This window comes from Venturia canescens, chromosome 4 (genome assembly GCF_019457755.1).
Source record: "Venturia canescens isolate UGA chromosome 4, ASM1945775v1, whole genome shotgun sequence".
Classification (NCBI taxonomy): domain Eukaryota; kingdom Metazoa; phylum Arthropoda; class Insecta; order Hymenoptera; family Ichneumonidae; genus Venturia; species Venturia canescens.
In genome coordinates, this window is record NC_057424.1 from 5,204,399 (window position 1) to 5,225,391 (window position 20,993).

Sequence of the window (20,993 nt, forward strand, 5' to 3'; positions counted from 1 at the left end):
AACCTGGTCCATTGAACTTTTGTGTTTACCTGCAAACCGATAGACGCTGTCGTCAATACAGCGAAGGTGCTAATCCCCATGGGAAGACCCGTTGAATGATCGAACGAACGCTGGACCATTCGATCGTTGTCGTGCGCCACTAAAAAAGTCACATTTCCTATTATCGTGTGACACTCTTTCAAAATTCTTTCAAAGGTAGATTGCGTATTAAAATCTAATGAACAGAGAGACTTTTTTTTGCCGATATCTCGAAATCGATGGAAGCCTGGAAATACATTCAACAAAATTCGAACCGATATTCGAAATACGGTGAATTTTTTAGAGCCCTGATGGAGAAAACATCGTGCTCGATGGATTTGTAATAATTGATGAGTTGAGTTTTTTTAAACCGGAGGAAAACAAGTGCCGCTGGATTTCATTTCACGGTGAATGTGGGAGGGTTTCATTAATGAAGCGAGCGGCGGAAACGTATGATTGCCGAGGGCTGCGGGGAAGAGGGGGAAGGCCAGACTGCTGGAAAGAGACGGAGATCAAATGATGATCCGGGGAATGAAAAAAAAACAGAGGGAAAGTAGTCGATGCGAAAACATCCTCGTGATGGACGATTGAGAGGACGAGGTGCTGGGAAGAATGAAGAAAGAAGGCAAGGGCGGAGTACAAAGAGAAAGAGAGAGAGAGAGAGAGAGAATGAGAGAAGGCGAAGAATTGAAGCGTATTGAAAAAAGAAGAGAAAGAGAAAAGAGTCGATGCGAAAACAGCGCTCTCTTCCTCTCTCTCTTCTTCCTCGATCTGACCAAGTTGTTATCTATGCTAACAAGGGCGAGAGGCAGACAAAACAGTGCTTTTCGAAAAGGAACAAGAGCAGAGTGCGAAGGGGGGGGGGGGGAGGGGGAGGAGAGAAAGATAACGCGGGAAATGAGGATGCGAGCTCGGACATTCATTTTCATTTCGAGTCGGCGCGTCCCTCCTTCCGCATCTTCACGAAGCTGCTCCGTAACACCCGCGCCAAATGTACGGGGGATTACGAGGCTCCCCTTCGCGCCCTGGCACCTTCAACCTTCCATTATTTATCACGTTATGCATCCCGCAAACCGGAAATACACGAGGTTTATGCAGCATCGGGAAACCTCTACAAACATGAGCTTACATCGTGTCGCGTCTCGTTTCGAAAACCTTTTGTGTGTTTATCGCTATACGGGATGAGGCTAATTACTTTTACTACTAAAAATAGCAATGACTTTACGGGGCTACTGGATAACGCGAAGTCAAAAATAAAACTCGATTCCCGGTGACGGGAATCGGAAAATTGGAAAACAATTGTTGTTTGGAGGATCCAATAGTGCGGGCGGGAATTATTTCAATAAATATTTAAAAAAAAATCGATATGTATAATTGATTTGGGAATTTATCTATTTTTTATTCGCAGCAGTAAAGATAGGAATTGATTGACGGAGGTCGCCGTATGAACGGCAAAATTAGCATGGAAATTAGCGAACGATGTTTCCGGATCCTTTTTTTTTTGTTGGACGGAACATTTTCCGAGGATCGAGTTGTTGGCTTCGGTACGGAAATCACTGGTACGTGAAATTTCCTGCCACTGTGTACAAATTCCAGAAAAGTCCGAAGGGGGATCGGATACAAAAATGAGAAATTTCGATCGCTCGTTACCGCGCCAGCTGCGGAGGTTTGGCAAGCTCGCAAAAAATGTTTTCTCTCGAATTTATACCGCGCAAGAGTTTCGCTTCAGAGCTTTATACGAGTCCGCCGAAGGAAAATGTACTTTGTGTTCTTTCGCAGGGCTCGCACATAAACACCGATGTTCGCGAAATGCAACTGTTAAAGTAAAATGGTAAAAGTGGCGCGGAAAGGCGACGCGAACGATCGATATCTGCCCAAATGTTTTGTTCTCACGATCGAGTGAAACACAAACTTTCCAAATGTGAAGGGGAAAAAAACAGCGCCTCCGGGATGTTTTGTAACGGAATTGTTGTGAAAAATAACATTTTCTGTCGAATTATTCTCGTCGCATTAAAAAATGATGAAATGATTTTTGAGAATTTTCGAAAAAATCACACGAACGATAATATAAATTGATACGAATTCGTTGTTTTCCCGAACGACCACGAACGTCATATTCTTTTTAAGATGTCCTCCCTAAATAACCTCGTTAAATAACCAACGAACAAAATAACCAGCATGAACTTAAAAAAATCGATGAACAGAATAACCACGAGAATAATAATCGTCGTTTAAAACGAACTTTAAATTTTTAATTACTGGAATATGGAAAATAATTTAAATGTTCATTTGAAAATTGAATGCGGATATAAATATGCGAAACCCCAAGCGGGATTTTCATCACTAGATTCGAAGTACGTCATTATAAATTTATTGTTTATTGTTTATAACATGTTCAACATCTCGAAATGTCTCGAGAACACCGATCCTGTAATTTTTTTTCCATCATATTGTTTGTTTGTTTAGGTTTGTGTGTGTGTTTTTTTGTTTGTTTGGGATATTATTCTGTTCATGGGTCATTGTTCATCGGTTTTCGTTTATGATTATTTTTTTCGTTGTTTATTTTATACCAGGCTATTTTGAGCTTGGTTATTTTGGATCGGAACCTTTTTTTTAAAAGTATTTCTACTTCACTTTCAAAAAGGCCCGAACACGAGTTCTTTTTTTAATTTTCCACGCTCCTCTAAAAATTGACATGTGAAATGGAGGAAAAAAAATGAAGGAGGTTGTTACAAATTCATTCGAAATAACAATTTTTTCAGCACACTCCGTAGCGTTTTCAACATGAAGAATCGCGATACATAAAATTTTGTTGAAAAAAGGCTCTTAAGATACAAATAGCTCGCAAGAGCATGATGCAACGCGTGCGGACGCGACGAAAAAAGAACAAAAGATTTTGCCTCGTGTGCTTTTCCCATCCTTTGTCTTGTCCAATTTTCCCAAAATTCTTGCTCAACTTTTTCGCGGGAGAAGAAGCGTACATCGTGCAAAGTTTCTCCCTAGTATTTCGCTTATTTCCGAGTCTCTTTTTCCCTCCTCCTGAATTTTCAGACTCTCTGCTCTCCGGAAGTCTTCGTGAAAAATCCGGTGACGGGAGGATCGTACGATTTTTATGAAAATTCCTCCTAACTTCGACTCTTCCGAAGACTTTCCCCGACTTATTTTTATATTTTTTTTTTTTTTTTTTTCATGTTTCGTTCCGGTAATTTCGACTCCGCGCCCCAAGACGAAGAGCGAGTCGTTTTATTTTTCTTAGTCCGGAGGTTCTAGGCGATGAGGACGATAAAAGCAGCACGTAAATTTTTAGGTTGCAAAAGTATAATAATAATAAAAAAAACGAACGTAAAAAACATGGAAGAGAGCGAAAAAAATTTCATAAACTGCTGGATAAAGTACACAAATACGGTTTCGTGGTCGAAAAGTCTCGCAAAAATTTCAAGAGCAGTCTTCTTCATAAAAGCGAAGAATCTTTAGAAGCTTCCAAGTAAGTTATTTAATTCTCCCAAAGCCAATACCGCAACGATCATCTTTTGCTCTCCACATCAAAAGAGACGCATAAAACAATTTTTATCCACCCGTTTGATCAGAAGCTGAATAATCGCACAATTTTTATCATTGCCAGAAAAATTTCAGCTGCTCGTGCCTCTATTCGTCCTCTTCCACCACGTTTTCATTATACGTTAACATGAGTGGATGCAGGAGCCAAAAAATAATTGAGAAAAGATTGAAAAATAGGAAAAAATTAGAGGCTTGAATAAAAAAAAAATGTTGGTCGAGATACGTCGTGAGCAAAGAGAGCAAAGAATGCGCCTCCCAGCTTTAGCACTCCCCAAGAAATAACAGAAAAACTCTCGAAGCTGAAATATTTTTTTCTCGGCCTTCGCGTCTTTTACATGTTTTTAATCCGCGTCTATTTATCTTGATTTCTTTCTTTCTCACGAGCACTCGAGCTCTTTCCATTCGAGCCCACGTGTTATCTTCGTCATTCTTGCGTCATTAATTTGCAGGCTGCTGGCAAGAATGGTCGACGGCAAAAAGTGGCGACTGAGACACAATGGGGTAGGCCTAGTGCTTTTCTGGCGTATATAAACAACCTGTGGTTTGTGGTTGGATACTTATTTTCAGAAAACTATGAGATTTCCCAAGATTAAAAATCAAAAAACACTCGTTTTTATTGTACCGATTTTTTGTCATTCTGAATACGAGAAACACCGTTTCTAGAGAAATTCTTCCGGATTACTTACGCCCGAATTTGATTTTGAAATAAATTATTAGTTTTACGAAGCTGGAGAAAATGTTTGAAATGCGGATAAAATTTACATTGCAGGCTTCGAAAAAAGTGGAATTAATCGATGCAGACAGTAGCAGAATGGGCTGTCACGTAATAACAAAGATTCAATAAAATTACGAGTGAAAAATCGTTCCACTCGATATTGCAGGAAATTGTTCAGTGCTGATATTATCGGGAAATAATAACGAGAGAGAGAGAGAGAGAGAGAGAGAGAGAGAGAGAGAAAAGGAAGGTAGAGACGAGGAACAGAGCAGAAGGATCTTATTTTTCAGTACTTAATCAAAAGGAAGAAGAATCTAATAGGATTTGTGATGCGGACGAGTGTGTTTGACAAGCTCCGAAGGAGGCCTCCCGATTAATATTTTCAACATTTTCCGGGAGAGCGAGTTGAAAAAAAGTAATATAAGAAAGTTTAAAGTAAGCTAAGACCATCAAGAAAGTTATATTATGCAGGTTTGCAAGAAAAGCGATCGTCTCGGATTCATTTACGGAATTATTATTTCATCTCTTCCCTCGTCTGCTCTCTTCTTCCTGTGCTAATCCCTCATTTCTTTGGAAACTGAACCAACAAATAAAGAAGCTAAAATTCTTCGTCCAAGTACGTAATAGAGTCGAACGTGAAACATTTGTTTGCGCGTAAAAAACCATGAAGAAGAAACCATTTATTTTGATACTAACAATTTAGAGGGCTTGACGAGCTCTGTCATTATCGACATCGCACCATCGCTTTTTTCTCCTTCCCGTTAAACTCCCCTCGTTTCAACACAAAATTTTACGAGACAGAGAGCGAGAGAGAACGGGATGGAAAGCGAAAGGGACGCGAAGGGGGGATTCAGAGAGGCAGACTTGAAAGTTCTGCCGGAAGTGGTTGTTCTCATCACTGTCGCGTATAGTACATGCTGCACGAGATTGTCTCGTACAAGAGTGAGAAAGAGGAAGAAAGGGTTGCTCGAAGAAGATACTCTTGGAGCAGAGTTGCCTCGTTGGAGACGAGGCTTTCGACGACGATAGCTTCCAACTTCCGGTTGTTATCGCGAGAAGTGATGCTCGCCCATCGAGAGCGAGCATCTCTCCACGTATCCATGTTTCCTCTGATTACACGTATATATGTTTATCTATGATAAAATCTCTAAATTCCTGAATATTTCAAAAGTCCTTTTCTCCAAATTTTCATTCCGAATTGACACGCAGTTGAAGTTTTTTTTTTTTTCCTTTGGACTTTCTATTCGTATACTTTGTGAGCAAGAAAAAGGTGTGAAGAAAATTCGAATGTGAGAGGGAGGCAAGTCCTTGTCGTGTCTTATGGGCTTACGAAATCAGCTCGGATGCCGAGGGCATCAGTTCGTGCTTCCGGTTTCAGAAACTCATTTACATCATTAAACGGATATAGTATATCTGTGGGGGGCGATATGAGAGTGAATGTAGAACGATCCGTGCGGTGCAGGCTCGCGAATAACCGGAAGTTTATCTCACCGCACGTTCACCGTCCTGTCGACGACATCAGCACGAATTTCCGAAGGTTATCACGTCTCTGTCGTGTATAAATTAGATAAAGACTTTCGGCTCTAGCCGCTCGGAGATGGTGTGTGGCTTGGGATCGAGACTCGATTTTCTCCCCAGCTTCCTCGAAGAAAACGAGTTTAATAAGATTTCGTGATAATTTGTTTGCTTTGGGAATTCGAAGATTAGACACGAATTAAAAAATCGTTAATTCTCAACGATCCTTCCAATGGAACCGAAATAATTGGCAGCTATGATGAAACATTCGAAAAACATTCGAGAAACATTCGAGTTCCTTAAAAAGTCAGAACGTCGTCGAATTGCACTGCGGTACTGTTGCGGTTGGTTTCACTTACCTCAGCTCTCTCGTGCTCGTCTTTTAACAACTCGAATAGCGTGTGTTTGATGCTCTATACATATAAATGCAGTAAATCACTAATGACCGCTTGCCCGGAACCGCGACATACGATATACGAGGACGTATTCAATAAAACATAGTTCCACGGCGCACGACGGTTAATTCGATTTATAAGATCCAATCAGAATCTACATTTCATATTTCAAATGCCATCAGAAAACTTTATGTCGCCTGTGAGGCCGAAAAAAGTGTTAGAAAGTTCAAGTTTTAAGGTAGATCATGTCCGAAGGATCATATTTTATGGGTGTCTAAATTGGATCGATTTTTACTCCCTAATTAAAGGTATAATCACTTTGAATTCGTGTCAGAGTTATTAATTCGAAATTGTAATTACATTTTCTCAACTTATCTTTGGGCGAATGAAATTACAAGCCATTCATTAATCGGGGATCCATCACTGACCGAACCCCAAATTTCATTCGTCCCTGGCTAAAATACTACAGTTTTTTATGTAAAAAATCGCATTAGAGAGCGCAAAGGGAAAACACAACAGGAAATGGATCAAGAAAAAAGTATTAATAAAAAGACAGAAGGCTATGACAGAAATAGCCCGAGCCAAGCAGAAACAAAGTACCAAAATAAGCAAATTTAAAGTTATACGAGTGCTCGTTCCCAAACTTTTATAACATATACTTCATTTTTATTGTGTACTTTTTCATAAACTTCGTAAAAAGCTTTCATTCGTTGTATTGAAAGATAAACAATTTCTTACGCACATAAGCCTGCGTATTTTTCTTCATATTCAAACACGTTTATCTAAATAACCAACAAGACAATAACCCGTCGAAATTTGATATGCGTGTCAGTCGTCTCCCCATTTAAACTCTGTGCAAATTTCAAGACTTTCTTAATCAAATCGTTTCGTGCCTGAACTACCTTAATGCAGGAAATCGAATAACGGTATGCAGCATGAATTATAAATTAGCGAGTCGTGAGCTGATGAAAATGAAAAGATTTTGGAAATCAATGTGTTTAAATCGTTCATACGGGAACGTTATTCACGGGAAATATGTAAACTAATTTTCGATCAATATTCCTGAAAAACAATGCTTAATCACGAATTCATGGAAGTTGACGAAAAATTTGTGAACTTTGAGTCGTGTCAAAAGTTGGGCTTGAAATGCCCTCTGAATCGAGCAAAATATCGTGCGGTTGTGAATTCGCGGTGAGTACACGAAGTTTCTTTTAGTTTCTTGATTGCGCGAATAACTAACTTTGCGTGTTGTGCCGCTCTGGGAGGAAATAAATTTGAACCGTGAGAGCACTCTATCAAACATCGAGCTCTGCTCTGACGGTGAGTATAACTCGTGATTGATACTGCAACCCCGAGGCTAAGAATCCCTTTCTTTTCCTCATACATATTGAAATCATTTTGAGTATGGTTATGTATAAAAAATAAATTTGTTTTTTTCCGTACGAAAGAAAGATCCGCACAGGCTCGTGTTTTTCGCAGGAAGATTGTTCGAGGCCATACGAGAAAAAAAATGAGCCGTTCCTGCTGAAATTACTGTTATTTCCCTGCTGGGTATCTTCGATTCCCCTAATTTTTTCGACCCTCCTCAGCCAGAATATTTTCCGCTGTATACACGTTCGTATAATCGATGTGTGTACGAAAAAATGTTGAAGCGCGAAGCCAAAATAGCCACAGTATCTCAAGGCTCCAGGAGAGCCCCAAGAAGCTTCGCCCCTCAACGGGGGAGAAAGTGGAGCGTATATCGTGAGGAAAAAGGGCGAAGAAAATATGAGGGGTGAGAAATAAGTTGCGTGGTCCAGTCTCCGGAAGCGGCCCGACGAGCGATCCTCCATTTCGTTGATCGAATGCGACCCGTGGGAGCCCGGTGACCCTTGCCCCATGGTCGATGCTTCCCCAAAACCTTCGGATTGAGTGCACAACCTGAGGGAAATTTTGCCGATTAAAGTGACACGTGGAAGTGAGGAAAGTACGGTAATTCGGGATCGTAGGAGAGAATTATTTTCATGGACTAAAATAGATAGCGATTTTGGAGTATTTTATGTTTGGGTCAACAATGACCTCGACCGCTGCTTGTGCCGCTGCTCTCGAGAGTCTTTTCCTTTCCCGATATAACGACGAGGCCCGAGATACAAATGAATCTTTAATGATTCGTGGAGTTTGATGGCTTACGGATTTCTCAAGAGAAACTTCCGTAGGAATTTTCTTCTCTAACGCATCGTCGATGAGATATTTATACATCCGAAATGTCCGATTGGGTACAAGTGGACAGCGCAATCAAGCTCGCTTTCCCCATTGAACGCTCGACATTCACGAGCTGCCCGAATTCCTCGTGACAAAGTCTCTTTTAGCTCATCAACGCGGCGCATCCGAGAGATAAATTACCGAGTACTTTTCTCTCCGAGATTCCGCGATCCAACCTACTTACTTTGTAAATCTTGCGACTTACCGCGCGCGCGCCCCTCGCTCCGACGATTTTCTCTCCGCCTTACACCCACTCCCCTTCTTTCCTCGTGTTTAATTTAACGCAAGACGAATCCTCCGATCCCTCAGGCTACGAGAATTTCTTTCACGACTTCCAGCTCGGTCAATATCCCCTCACTCGTCATTTTGCATAACGTACGTATATATATACGTATTATGATAGATTATTCCTTCAATGCGGTTCCGTAAACTCCCCGTATTAATATTTTTTCAATGTCATCCAAGCAGATCCCATGCTTTCTCGTATCCATTGTGGAAACCGATCAATCAGATACGCCCCGTGAGCCCATACAATACTTTTTCAACGTTATGCATAGCACGTGAAAATCGTGACTGAAAATACGACGAGCGTGGGAGGTAACGGTATAAAAAAGTGTATAACGAAGCCCTTTTTATCGTTATTTCATATCATAGCTTGTCGATCGTAAATTCACAACGACTCCCATAAAACGGCGTGGCTGAAGGCGCCTTCTCTTTACACCGGGGGGCTTTATATAAGAAAAATTCTACCATTTCGATACGAAATTGTCTTAATAAAGTTGCTTCTCAAGAGCCGCGGTTCAACTTGATGCTTTCTGGAATAATTAACACGAAATAACAAACTTTCGCGTTCATTATTAAAACCGTAGCAGAAATATGGTAAGAAAAAACATTCCTTTTTTCCGTCGTATAAACCGTTCTCGTGTAGTAAAAAAGAAATCCCCTAACACAACGGTTTCGAAAGATTCTACCGTGGAATATCCGATGGGTGTTAAGTGCGGAGGAAAAAAACATTCACAACGGATCGTGACGTCGCAATGCGTTGCTCGGATCGTCACCGCGTGTTTCTACTGCAAATCGCTCCCCCCGATCACGACCGTAATACAGCGATCCAAGCGCTTTCCTAACGCTTATATCTCACACTTGCTCAACTTTTGTACAAACTTGCGTCATTATGTACGTATGGATGCATTTATGAAGAAAGTCTCAGATCGACGTTGCTTCTGCCGTGTGGACATTGATGTTAGGCGAGCTACGATATCCGGAGGTACCAACAAACGTGCTGGAAAAGTTATCGCTCGTCGGTGGAAATTTCACGAAACTCGTTATAATATCAATAAGCAACGTGCGAATGAAATAATGCGCGCGCACTTATAATTAAATTGTCTGTCAAAATTAGAGAAACGTCGGTGAGTGAATTTAACGGATGACTTTTCTTTACTGGGCTTGAGTAATCTTTTTGCCAATCGCATCCCCGATGATTGGACAAAGTATTGTTAAGGGGTCTACTCGCATTATAATTTTCAAAAAATCGATTTTTTTATTGCATTTTTCGAAAGTATACACATTTCAAAGTATCGTACTCAAATTTTATAAAAATTTGAGCAGTCTGAGTGTACCTCTGACTCGGACGGCTGCTTGGCTGTCCGAGCGCGCTAATGCGCATCGCCCAGCGCGGTACCGCGTATCTGCCTTTGTTTAAGGAAGTTGAGGCTGTACAGTCATTTTTTTTACCCAAAAGTTATGACCTGTACCTTTCAAAAGTTAGGCCAGTTTACAGTTTGACAATGTTGCATACACTTTAAAGAAAAGTTGGGGAAAAAAAGACGAAAAACTGGTGAAAGCTCAGTCGAAAACACGAACGGTGACGATCCTAGCCTCAAAAAACTGCACGGGAAACAGACTATTATTAATATAATCTCAGCAAATCTCCTAATAAATCTGAAAAAAATTGACATTGTTCGGCAAGCCTTGCTCATGTTGCCCAAAAAATTTCATATTTTTAGCATCATTTTTAACGGAGATATCACTGAATGTGTCTTGACTTCCATAAGATTACATGTTATTTGGCCCGAATTGTTATTGATTTTTCTCAGCAACAACGCTCCTAAACTGTTTGAAAATTTAACTGATTTTTTTTACACTTCACTTTATAAGATGCAATCGGTTTAAAAGCGATGACATCATTTTCATTCTAATGCCTCAACTTCCTTAAACGCGTTTTTCTCAAAATTACGTTTTTCGACGGCTCGTTGATAAAATTTTCAAATCTATTCAACCGATCATTACCAAAATTTTAGCACACGTTCTTAATGACTATAGTTATAACGCATATTATACGAATTTTGAAATTTTCAGCGGAACTATTTGTTTTTTTGCAAAAAACGATGAAAGAAACGTGCTTTTTCGTAGTTTTTGAAAAAATGGCCGCCATTTTGTGATTTTTTAAAAATTCAAAAATCGTATGATATGCGCTTTTACATATTGAATTTAAAACCATTTTTATTTTTTTTTCTCGGATCATCCATTCCAGAGATTTTACCGCGACAGTAGTGCACACCCGTCTTTTTTTGGACCCGTCTCCTCCTCCATTTTTCCGTACGAAAACTGAGTAAAATAGAAATGGAAAGAATGTTTTTTTTTTGCGTTTTCAAGAGTGTACTCTTTAGGCCCAACTCTTTGCCCGTCTAATTGGGGTAGAGCTCTTGAAAAATAATAAAATTCTGATCACATTTAACGATTCCATAGTCCGCTCATTTCCAAGCGAATTATTATAACGCCCTTAATTGTGTAACGGGCGAATGATGATTAAGAGAAAATTGGAAACGGGTGATGTGGGCTCGTAAAGGGTTCGTCAAGACCACTTCGTACCAGGGTGATATTTCTCCAACGAATGCGTGCGCGCGTGTGTGTGTGTGTATGGGTATATATAACGTTGTTAGGGCCTTTCTTTGAGCCTGTTACCCCTACGAATCTGGACCACGAGGATAAATCGAGATGGACAGTGGTCGCACAGTGTCCAATTACCGCTCTAAGCTTCTCGTTATTACGCCCTAGGTACGCACGTTGACATTAAATCATCTCGTTACCTTTTTTTTTGTATGTAATTAACGACATTACCAATCGTAACAGACATTTAAACTTTTCCAGAAATAATTAGTTTTGTGTTTCTTCGAGTGAGAAGTTTATCAAAAAGTATAGAGTTAAGTAGACACGATTTTGAATTTACAATTCCCAGAGTTACGAAGAAAACTTATAATTTTTGGTGGTAAGATTGTAAAAACTTTGATTAACTATTTCGTATACGTTATCGAGCGCGCATCAGTAAAAAAGCAAAGATTTCTGTTTCCATGATTTTGCGGTCGAAAGATATGTCTTTTCCGCGTAGCAATTCAAAAGGATAACTCATATCCGCAAGTGAGTATCGACACTTGGTCTGTTTTCGTTGCCCGAGAAAACACACAAGTTTTCTCTCGATCTTTCCTGCATCTTTCGTCCCGAGAGCGCGCATCCCGTACGAAAACGATTCTTCTTCGCACGTCACCCGTGTTGCACGCCGCCCCCGCGGCGAATGCTTTTCCGCAAATTGAAGAGTACAATATGTACGTAGAGTACTTTTAAAGCTTGATGCTGCGAAGGGATCTGGCTGTGACACTCGCCGCGTTATAGACAGAGCTGACGACACCACTTTTGTCCGCTCTTTTTCCCTCTTTCTCTCATCCACACACACACACACACACACACACACACACACACACGCTCTCTCTTATTTCGCTTTACGAAAGAGCATGAGAAGCACAAAAAAATCTACGTGTATCAGGAAAAAACGTGTGTCGACTGAACGCTCCGGGATTTCAAAATGCACGAGGCGTTCTTTCTCAATCGCACGATTTTTCGCAAACTCGTATTCTCTTCATCAACCATTCGGTGCTGTTTTACGCAATGACTTCTCCTTCGTTATTGGAAATCACATAATTTATGTATATTTTGATGGTCTTTGCTTAGATTTTTAATAAAATCACTTTTCATTCCATTCAAATCTGAGAAATGGTGAATGTTGCATTGAAAATGACAGTGTTCCTGGGCATTAAAAACCACAGTGAAGCGTCGAAAAGCAGCGACGAACAACGAACATTCGGTCGCAATGTCAGATTCGGTATACTACCTTAAAGAATCGAAACCAAGAAGAAGAAACACTTTTGGAATAAATCCAAAAATTATTGCCGGAGCTACGCAATAAAAATCGGGCGGAAACGATTCGATCGAAAGAGAAAGGCCCTTAAGGAGAAAATCTACGAGAAGGAGAGAAGAGTAGAGGGATTGAGTGAAGTTAAACCCTCTCACGTTTGGGGAAACGTGTTTCGATGGTAATGTGAACGTCACTATGGAAACATCGGAGGATTAGTGGCGAAGAGTTGAAAAGCGTGTATGCGAAACAAGATGGCGAAAAGTTGAGAGGTTTAATACAGAACCAGGCTAGAAATTTCGGCCCTTGGCAGCTGTCCCTTCCCCATTTCGTCCCGAGTCGCTGCGGAGCGTTTAATTTTCGCGTAAGTTACCGGCAAATGTATACAACAAGCTCGTATATATAAGTACAAACTCCTTTTTCTCCTTTCCCTTGCGTTGCCTTTATTTCTCGATCGTTCCATCAGTCTACCTTAACCTCCCACTGAGACAAAGGATAAAGGGCATTGTGTGTATAGTTCCAAGTGAAGACAGAGAATGTGGATCTCGCTCCTCCCGTTGCCTTCGGATCAAATGGCTACTCAATTCCGTCTCTCCCTCACCCACTCTCTTTTCTCGTAATCTTCTGTCTCTTCCTTTTTCCATCATTCTCTCGAGTGAAGCGAAGAGGAACCAAGACGAAGAAGAAACACCGAGAGTCCCGCTGACGGACCTCCTCGTCACGATTGGCTGCTCCCTTTGTCCTCGTGCCGATAATGACTTTTGCCAGTTATATACGTAAGTGTACGAACACATCGTACTTTCTCCGTCATTATGTATCTAGCACCCTTGTCGTCACACTTCCTTTTTTCTTCTCTCTGGCTACTACGATCTCGGTATTTACATGACGTAATTCCAGCACCTGGTACTGAGGTCGCTTCTACTTGATCAGGTCTCCATTCATCCCTCCGATCAACGTTACCCTTTGTCTTCCGGCTCGTATTCATACTTAAGCATAAAATGAGAGAGGATGCCACCCCGATGGACATATTTCTCTGCTAACCTCTGTACTGTCCTCTCCTAGTTACTTGTGCCCTCCATAAGATTGGAATGGAACAAAAAATATATCAGTTCACTCTAAGATTCCACAATTGGAAGTACATTTGACATTTTTTTCAACGCAGAGCAGTTATTTCGTACTGTCAGAAAACAGACTCGTCGAGAGTGCAACTGTTGATGCCTGACAATGCGTAACCAATATTTTATTACTCATTTCGATCACTGAAGCAGCTAAGAATCCGGTCTCTTGTTCTTAAAAACATAAAAGGGTTTTGTTGTACGACAGAATTTCGTTGAATCACTGAAATCGTGTGCCTGCGCTTCATGGTGGGTGTTGTTTATTCGCGCGAGCTGGTTTAACGAGTGAATTCGTTCAACCACTCAACTCGTTCCCATTCACCGTCGTGACCGTCCTCCCCGTTGTGCAGGGGTGGGGGGGGGGAGAAGTTTGGAATTAATAGAAATGGAGAGAGTGAGAGAGAGAGAAACAAAAGAGACTACAGGGATGTGCCAATATGGCCAATCCTTCGGAGAATCTTCGGAGGACGTGAATCGGCTTGAATATTGCGGTATTATAATCCGGAGAGGTTGAGCCTAAACGACGACCACGACAACGAAGCCTGCATTCGTTGAACGAGGACATTTATAATGACTGGTTAAATGGGTTTGCGAAATTCAAAGTCCGCGTGAGTCCCAAAATGGTGTCTTTCTTCTATTGGTTCGTTCGCGTCTCAAATAGCTCAACTATAAATTCAGAATTCTACATTCTCTAAGAACTGAGTGGAAAATGGGGAAGTAAACGACAGAAAAACGGAATGAAATATGAAGAGGAAGCGAAAGAGGGAAAAAGTAGTATGTGAAAAGATCTACCGGTTTATTATTTCCGGATTGCCCTCGAGAATTATGCGACAAGTGGCACATCGAGCAAGTAAAGTTAAGGATTACGACCAGGTCGACTCTGCGTTCAACTGCATTTTAGCTTTTCACGTATAAACATTTCCTTGAGCGATCTTCCAACGAAACGAGTTCTCTAATTTCTCGAATGTACACGTTTCCTATCCTCCCTCCCGTTTATTTATCTTCCGCTTCTTTTTTAGCATTGCGCAAGACGGTCTTTGGAACCCTTCATTTTGTGACCTCTTCCCGGTTCTTGCCGACTCTCCAATTCTTCCTTCTCCTGCGGATTCTTCTAATATTATTTTCCACGAGAAAAAATGACCCGAAGAAACCGGATGTATAAGCATGCCTTTATTTTGTGCTGTATTTTTAAGTCGCTACGGTTAATTAAGGGGGTTGTGCTTTTCTTCCTCATAAAAGTCACATTCTAATGTACATGCATACTTTATCCTTGAACTCTCAACTGCCCCGTGAGAGTCATTTGTTTCGAAGCGATCAGCTGGAGAAAAGCGCGATGAAAACTTTTCTCAACTTAGAACAACTTCACCGAAATGGTGACAGATGCTTTGACCAATCTTTCCATACATTCAATCTGTGTTCGCACTCGTAATACCTTTTAAGATCGTTCATAACTTGGTGAAATAAAGATGATTGAAGTTTACGTAAATATACTTGTCTGGAGTCGTTACCACGAATCTAGATTAATGTTACATCTTCAACGTTAACGTTCCTCTGACTCATCACGGTTATAATATACACGCTGAATGTGGTCACATCTCCGTTTCTCATTCCTGTACATTTCAGCGTTTGTCTGAAAAACATTTGTTTCTCTAGTCTTTCAATCTAGTATATTATTTTTGAATTCTTTTTCATAATTATCATCCTTAGATTTTCCAATTTATTATTTATATTGTAAAAAATTGAATTTCTTCGAATAATTATTTCTCTCCAACCACAAGAATCGAGACTACTTTTATTTTGCATTTTGTTTTTCCCATTTGAATATTTCAATAATAAAGAGTAAACAGAAATATTGCCCGTTAAAAATCTTGTTCCATGCCGAACACAAAGTGCGCTCTAGACGAACATCTGCACATTACAAATTGATGATAAATGTGCAGGGTGGGAGCTATTAGTAGCTTCAAGAGTCATCGTCGTGCTCACGTGACCAACTCAAAATCGATGATGGTGCCTCGCGTAGTTTAAAGTATAACTATATATAGTAAACACGTTCGCTGTCACATGTCAGACGTCTCGCGTGTATTCTACCGGATTTCCCGTGAATTTTTATTGGAAACGCGACAAATAAATTTTGTAATGAGCAGTAAAGTAGTGTGAATTCGGTTCTGGTCTCTTCGGTTGTGAAGAATGTGCGTGTACAATTTGTGATAAAATAATAGTCTTTGTGACCGGTGTAAAAGGTGTCTGGCGTACGCAAACTGCTTCGTATTTTTATTTTCTTCATTTGCTTTGGTGGGAAAATTTACTGTCCGGAAACGAACCACAGCGATAATAGGCTAAAATTAAATCCAATTTCTTGATATTTTTATATATTAGACGTAAAATCGTTGTGTTCGCAACGAAAGCTGGTTGAATTGGATTTTTAGTTCTAATATTTGGACACTTGGCGCCTACGAATTAAATAATGTGTCGAGAAGGTTATGAACAAATCGTTAATTATTAATTTTAGTTAAATTTATTATTTTTTTCGTGTCATTCAGTATAGCATCAGATAGTCACTGATCAGTCGTGCGATAGTCGACCGTCAGGAGAGGGTTTTAATCATAGATCATATCCCAATTTCATCATATGCTAAGTGGATCAGTAATTGACCCCACTGAATGACGAAAAATAGTTGGAAGGCCAGTGAATATAAAGGCTTCGGGGCGATGCACCGCATACGCGAAAGTTTTCGAGCACATGCGACGCTCAGCGGTAAGTTGTGGAACTATGAGCGAGTGAGACGACAGGCGTCGCGAGCGGAGGAGAGCACGTGGCTAGACGGTTACGCAATGTTTCCGTTCTGCGTAAAGATGAACAATCAATGACTCGTCACTCGCCTGATGTGACTGACGTAACCAATCAATGAGATCATGCCCACCACACGAGCGTTGAACAACTGAATTTTTTGTCATGATAAGGGATTGGTGCTATTATATTCTCTCAAAATTTATAGATTTAAAAATTAACATAACTAATCAATTAGTCCGTTGTAATTATCAATTATATAAAATAATATCATTATTAGTAAAAATTTGACTAATTAACTTTTTGATTTGCCAACTTTGTTGTTGGTGGAGAGATATATCTACCTTGCCAACGGTAAACTGATGGCTTCTCACTCACATATGATACTTGATACACATAACCAACAATTTATTTGAATTTGAGGTTACGTCATTATTTGTGATTACAAATATTTTTGTTATCACAATATTTGTATAAATATGAACAAAAAACATCTTTCTATTAATTATACCGAGAAAGTATACACGCCTGTACAGTACCGATACACTAATGTAAGCACGTCACAACTAAACACGATATACGTCGATATACATATATATAAACAGCTGATGGAGCGGTGTTGCCGATGTCGTACCGAACCTAGTATTCAACGACTCATCGTGAGCGATAATCGTAGTTAATTTATGATTTCATTCTTAAAGTTTCGGTGACCTGACATTTTTATAACGCCATTAACAAGATAAATTTTCAACGAATACGTATATGATTTAATTTTTTTTTTTCCAGCATTTACGATCCCTTAAATTTGATTGAAAAATCACGATCCATTTACTGCCACTACGATGTCCAATTTTTAATACTTATTTTCTTGCTTAAATGTTCGGTAACCTCCCCTCAATTTTTTTTACCGTCATTTTCGAACATTTTTCTATGCTGTGTAAAAAAATCAGATTTTTCTGCAGATTTTTAAATAGTGGCCATGATCTCATTAATGGTCTTTGCTCCGTTGAACATCGTCGCTCCGTTTTCTCGAGTATCAATATGGATCCTTTTAATAAAACAAAAATCATTTCCAATCCTTTTTTTTCCGTGAATAAAAATAAATTTCCAAATTGAAATCAATAAATAATATTCACAATCCTTCATGCAATTTCCCTCAATTATTTATGAAAAATAAAAATACCAAAAAAAATCGCCCCCGGGTGGGCTCGAACCACCAACCTTTCGGTTAACAGCCGAACGCGCTAGCCAATTGCGCCACGGAGGCTGATGGCGGTTTTTGCTTTTATGACCATCTAGAGCTACGTTCCACTAAACTCGCATAAAATTGTACCAATGTAAAATGTAACTTCGGTTTTTTCGATGTTTACGAAGAATTTTGAAAAACAGAAAAACTTGGAAGAATGAACAATCGCTCAGCACACAACCGAAGCGCATTTTGTCGACGGAGCAAAAGTATTGAACCTATTTTTCTGGTGGTAGTAGTAAAACTTGATATACGCTTGTTGTGATCGTTCAGTGTACTTCGGCATCATTCGTCTTTCCTCACAAATTTTAGAGGACAACGAAGTATCTTTTGCTCCGAACACGTATGATTCGTCGTCCACGTCTATGTATATAAATATATTATTATACATAAGATACTCGTTTTTAGTACATACCAAATATATAAAACAGAAGAGTCTACTAGAGAACTGGAGAGGCTTCCTTGGCTCTTTTAGGTTTCATCAATCTTTCGAGCGAGCACCAGCCCAGACTTCACGATAAAAGCTGAGTTATCGTGTGGCTCCTGAGCTCAAATGCTTTTGAACTTTGTTATACGAAAATGAGTTTCGGCTTGGAGAAGAAAGAGAGAGAGAGAGAGCAAAGAAGAAAGAAGGGAAAGCTCGATAGAGATAAAGGTACAAGCGAGAGGGCGGTCGACTTGACACGAGGCTTTTTCGGTGAATCGAACTGGGTAAGATTGATTGGCCTGTTAAATTATCGGTCAGTTCTATTATCGGTAGCTAATCATCTCCGTGAGTGGATGGAGAAGAAAGTAAAGAAACATTCGACCGAAATATATATTGCGGAGAATTAGCTCGTCACGAATTCCAATCGGAATTTCGATTTAGAATGATCTTAATTATCTGTCAAATCTGATGACGTTCAATGTTAAATCATTTTAATTTTCCCCGTGATTCTTTGGTTTTCGCTCCGGAAGCTCTTCGTGATTTATTCAAACCTCATTTCGATGCGCGGGGGCGTTGAATAATCGTTGAATTAGTAAATGGGCGATCGATATAAACGCTCTCAAGCGTCGATGCGAAATTGAAAAATTTGGGCAAGCAGCAAATCGAACTCGAACCCCACACCGTGACAATAAACACACAGGTTCGGCGATTAAATTGAAGCAATTACTATATTGAGAGAGCTGAGAGCACATCGAGCACTCGATCTCCTGCCTCGTAACTCGCACACTTATACCAACAACCCATATAACTCTGCACTTCGTGTTATTTGGTCAATTGCTGTCAAACGTTCCGTGACGAACGTGAGATTCGTCACGTGAGTGAAATTGGTCAACCGATATCACACGAGCCCCCCGGTTTCATGCTCCTTCGGTCTTTTGAGTGACACTCGTCACGATACATTACTCTTCATATTTATTTATATATACTTTGCAAGGCCGTGTCATGTGTCGCTGCTTATGTGCAATCATCGATATAATTATGAACGAAATTGAGGAACCTACTAAGGAGGACGAAGTGACTAAATTCTGAGGGGAAAACGGAGACTTGTCAATATAGAAATAACACTTTGCCGCGTATTTTTATTCAGTACAAGTTGAGTCTTGGATGAAAAGAAAAGTTACTCTATGTTCCGCTTCTTTTGAAGGATACCGAGCAACTTTTCTTCCCATCGGAACATCGAGTATTTTCGAAGAAAATCTTTTTACGCGTGTCTCGCACTCCCGCCACTGACAACACGCTTCAAAGAAACTTGTGGCATTGTGGATTTTTTTTAACGTGTCAAAAAAGAAAGTAATGTTGTCTTTCGTGAGCTGATGAAAATTCTTTGTTTTTTATTCATATTGAAGAAGGATTTTATTAAACTATTTTCTCGTCGGGTGATCATCGATTGACAAAAACGTTCAATATCATTTCACTGACGAGCTGCAAACAAGTGATGAGTTGAACACAATTGCTCAGGTTGCAACGATCCTTTTTTGATGTGAGCAATTAAGGTAGCTCATGCACGAAACGATTTTCTTAAGAAACTCTTGAAATTTAGACAGAGTTTGAATGGGTAGTCGACTAACACATACACACACACACACACACATCAAATTTTAAAGGGTTCGTCTTATTGGTTATTGTTTTGTGTATAAAACTTTTGTGTATAAAACTTAAGGAGTTTTGGTACAGTAAACCAAAATGTTTAGGTTATTTTGAAATTTTTTCCATATGTTCGTCGACATCGTCAAGGCTCACCTGCAAAAATTGAGATTGATTCACAACACAGTTTTTGAGAACTACATTTTTTTTATGAAGCATTTTAACACGGGATTAGATGGCACAAAACAACATTTTTTTTGTCATAATTTAAAAAATGCTTACACATTAAAAAGAAAAACACCAACTTCCACGTTGTATTAAACTGATAATTGTGTCAAATTTTCAAGAAGTTTCTTTGCATAGTTTGTTAAATTTTCGTAAAAACAAATTACTGAACTGCTCATTTTCCATCGACTCGCCACGGTCGAAGAAAGTAACGGCAACGTTGCATTATGTCAGGATCGGCGCGAAATTTTAAACACTCAAGTGGAGTGGATAGATGAGATTATATGTATTGTATGAAACTGAGCAATATTCATATTTTGTCCAACCTCTATCTGTCCATTTGCTTTTCCACCGTTTTCTTGGCACCATTACAATAATAACAAAAAAACAATTCAACACTACTGACAAAATGATCGCGAGGTTGAAACTTCGAGACCGAGGTTAGATTGTCGACACAGCTGTTCGAGAGGACCTGTCGACAGAGCAGGCCGACCACTACACGCGAAACGAAACACGATGAAGCAATACCGCGGTTGTTACGTTCGCGTCACATTTTTCGATAATTTTTAGAAATAACATAAAAAATATCCATAATATGTAAAGTAAACTAGAACATTCATCATTACAGAAAATATGGATGGATACATAATTACACACATATTACTCGTAATAAAGTCTACTCTTAATAATGAAAAGTGAGAGTGTAGAAGTTGGCGCCCTGCTAGAATACAATGGATTTGCCACCCTGATCCCCCCCAAAGATAAGCTGTACCGAAACTCCTTAATTTTTATTCTGGTGGTTCGTCAAAAAGAAAACTCAATTTTTTCTTTTCACCTGATATAAAACGAATAATAAAAATTATGTAATGATTGTTAATTTTGTATAGACAGCTCATAACTATTTAATCATGAAGCAAATCA

The 20,993-nt window shown here is 39.6% G+C and overlaps 1 protein-coding gene and 1 non-coding gene across 3 annotated transcripts in view; one reads left to right on the forward strand and one right to left on the reverse strand.

Moving 5' to 3' along the window:
• The window catches only part of LOC122410162 (acetylcholine receptor subunit alpha-like), a 97,791-nt gene that overhangs the window by 21,994 nt on the left and 54,804 nt on the right, over positions 1–20,993 (forward strand). The gene's annotated exons all lie outside the window — the stretch shown is intronic.
• TRNAN-GUU (transfer RNA asparagine (anticodon GUU)) lies at positions 17,724–17,797 on the reverse strand. Its single transcript has one exon. It is a non-coding gene; the product is annotated as a tRNA-Asn (tRNA).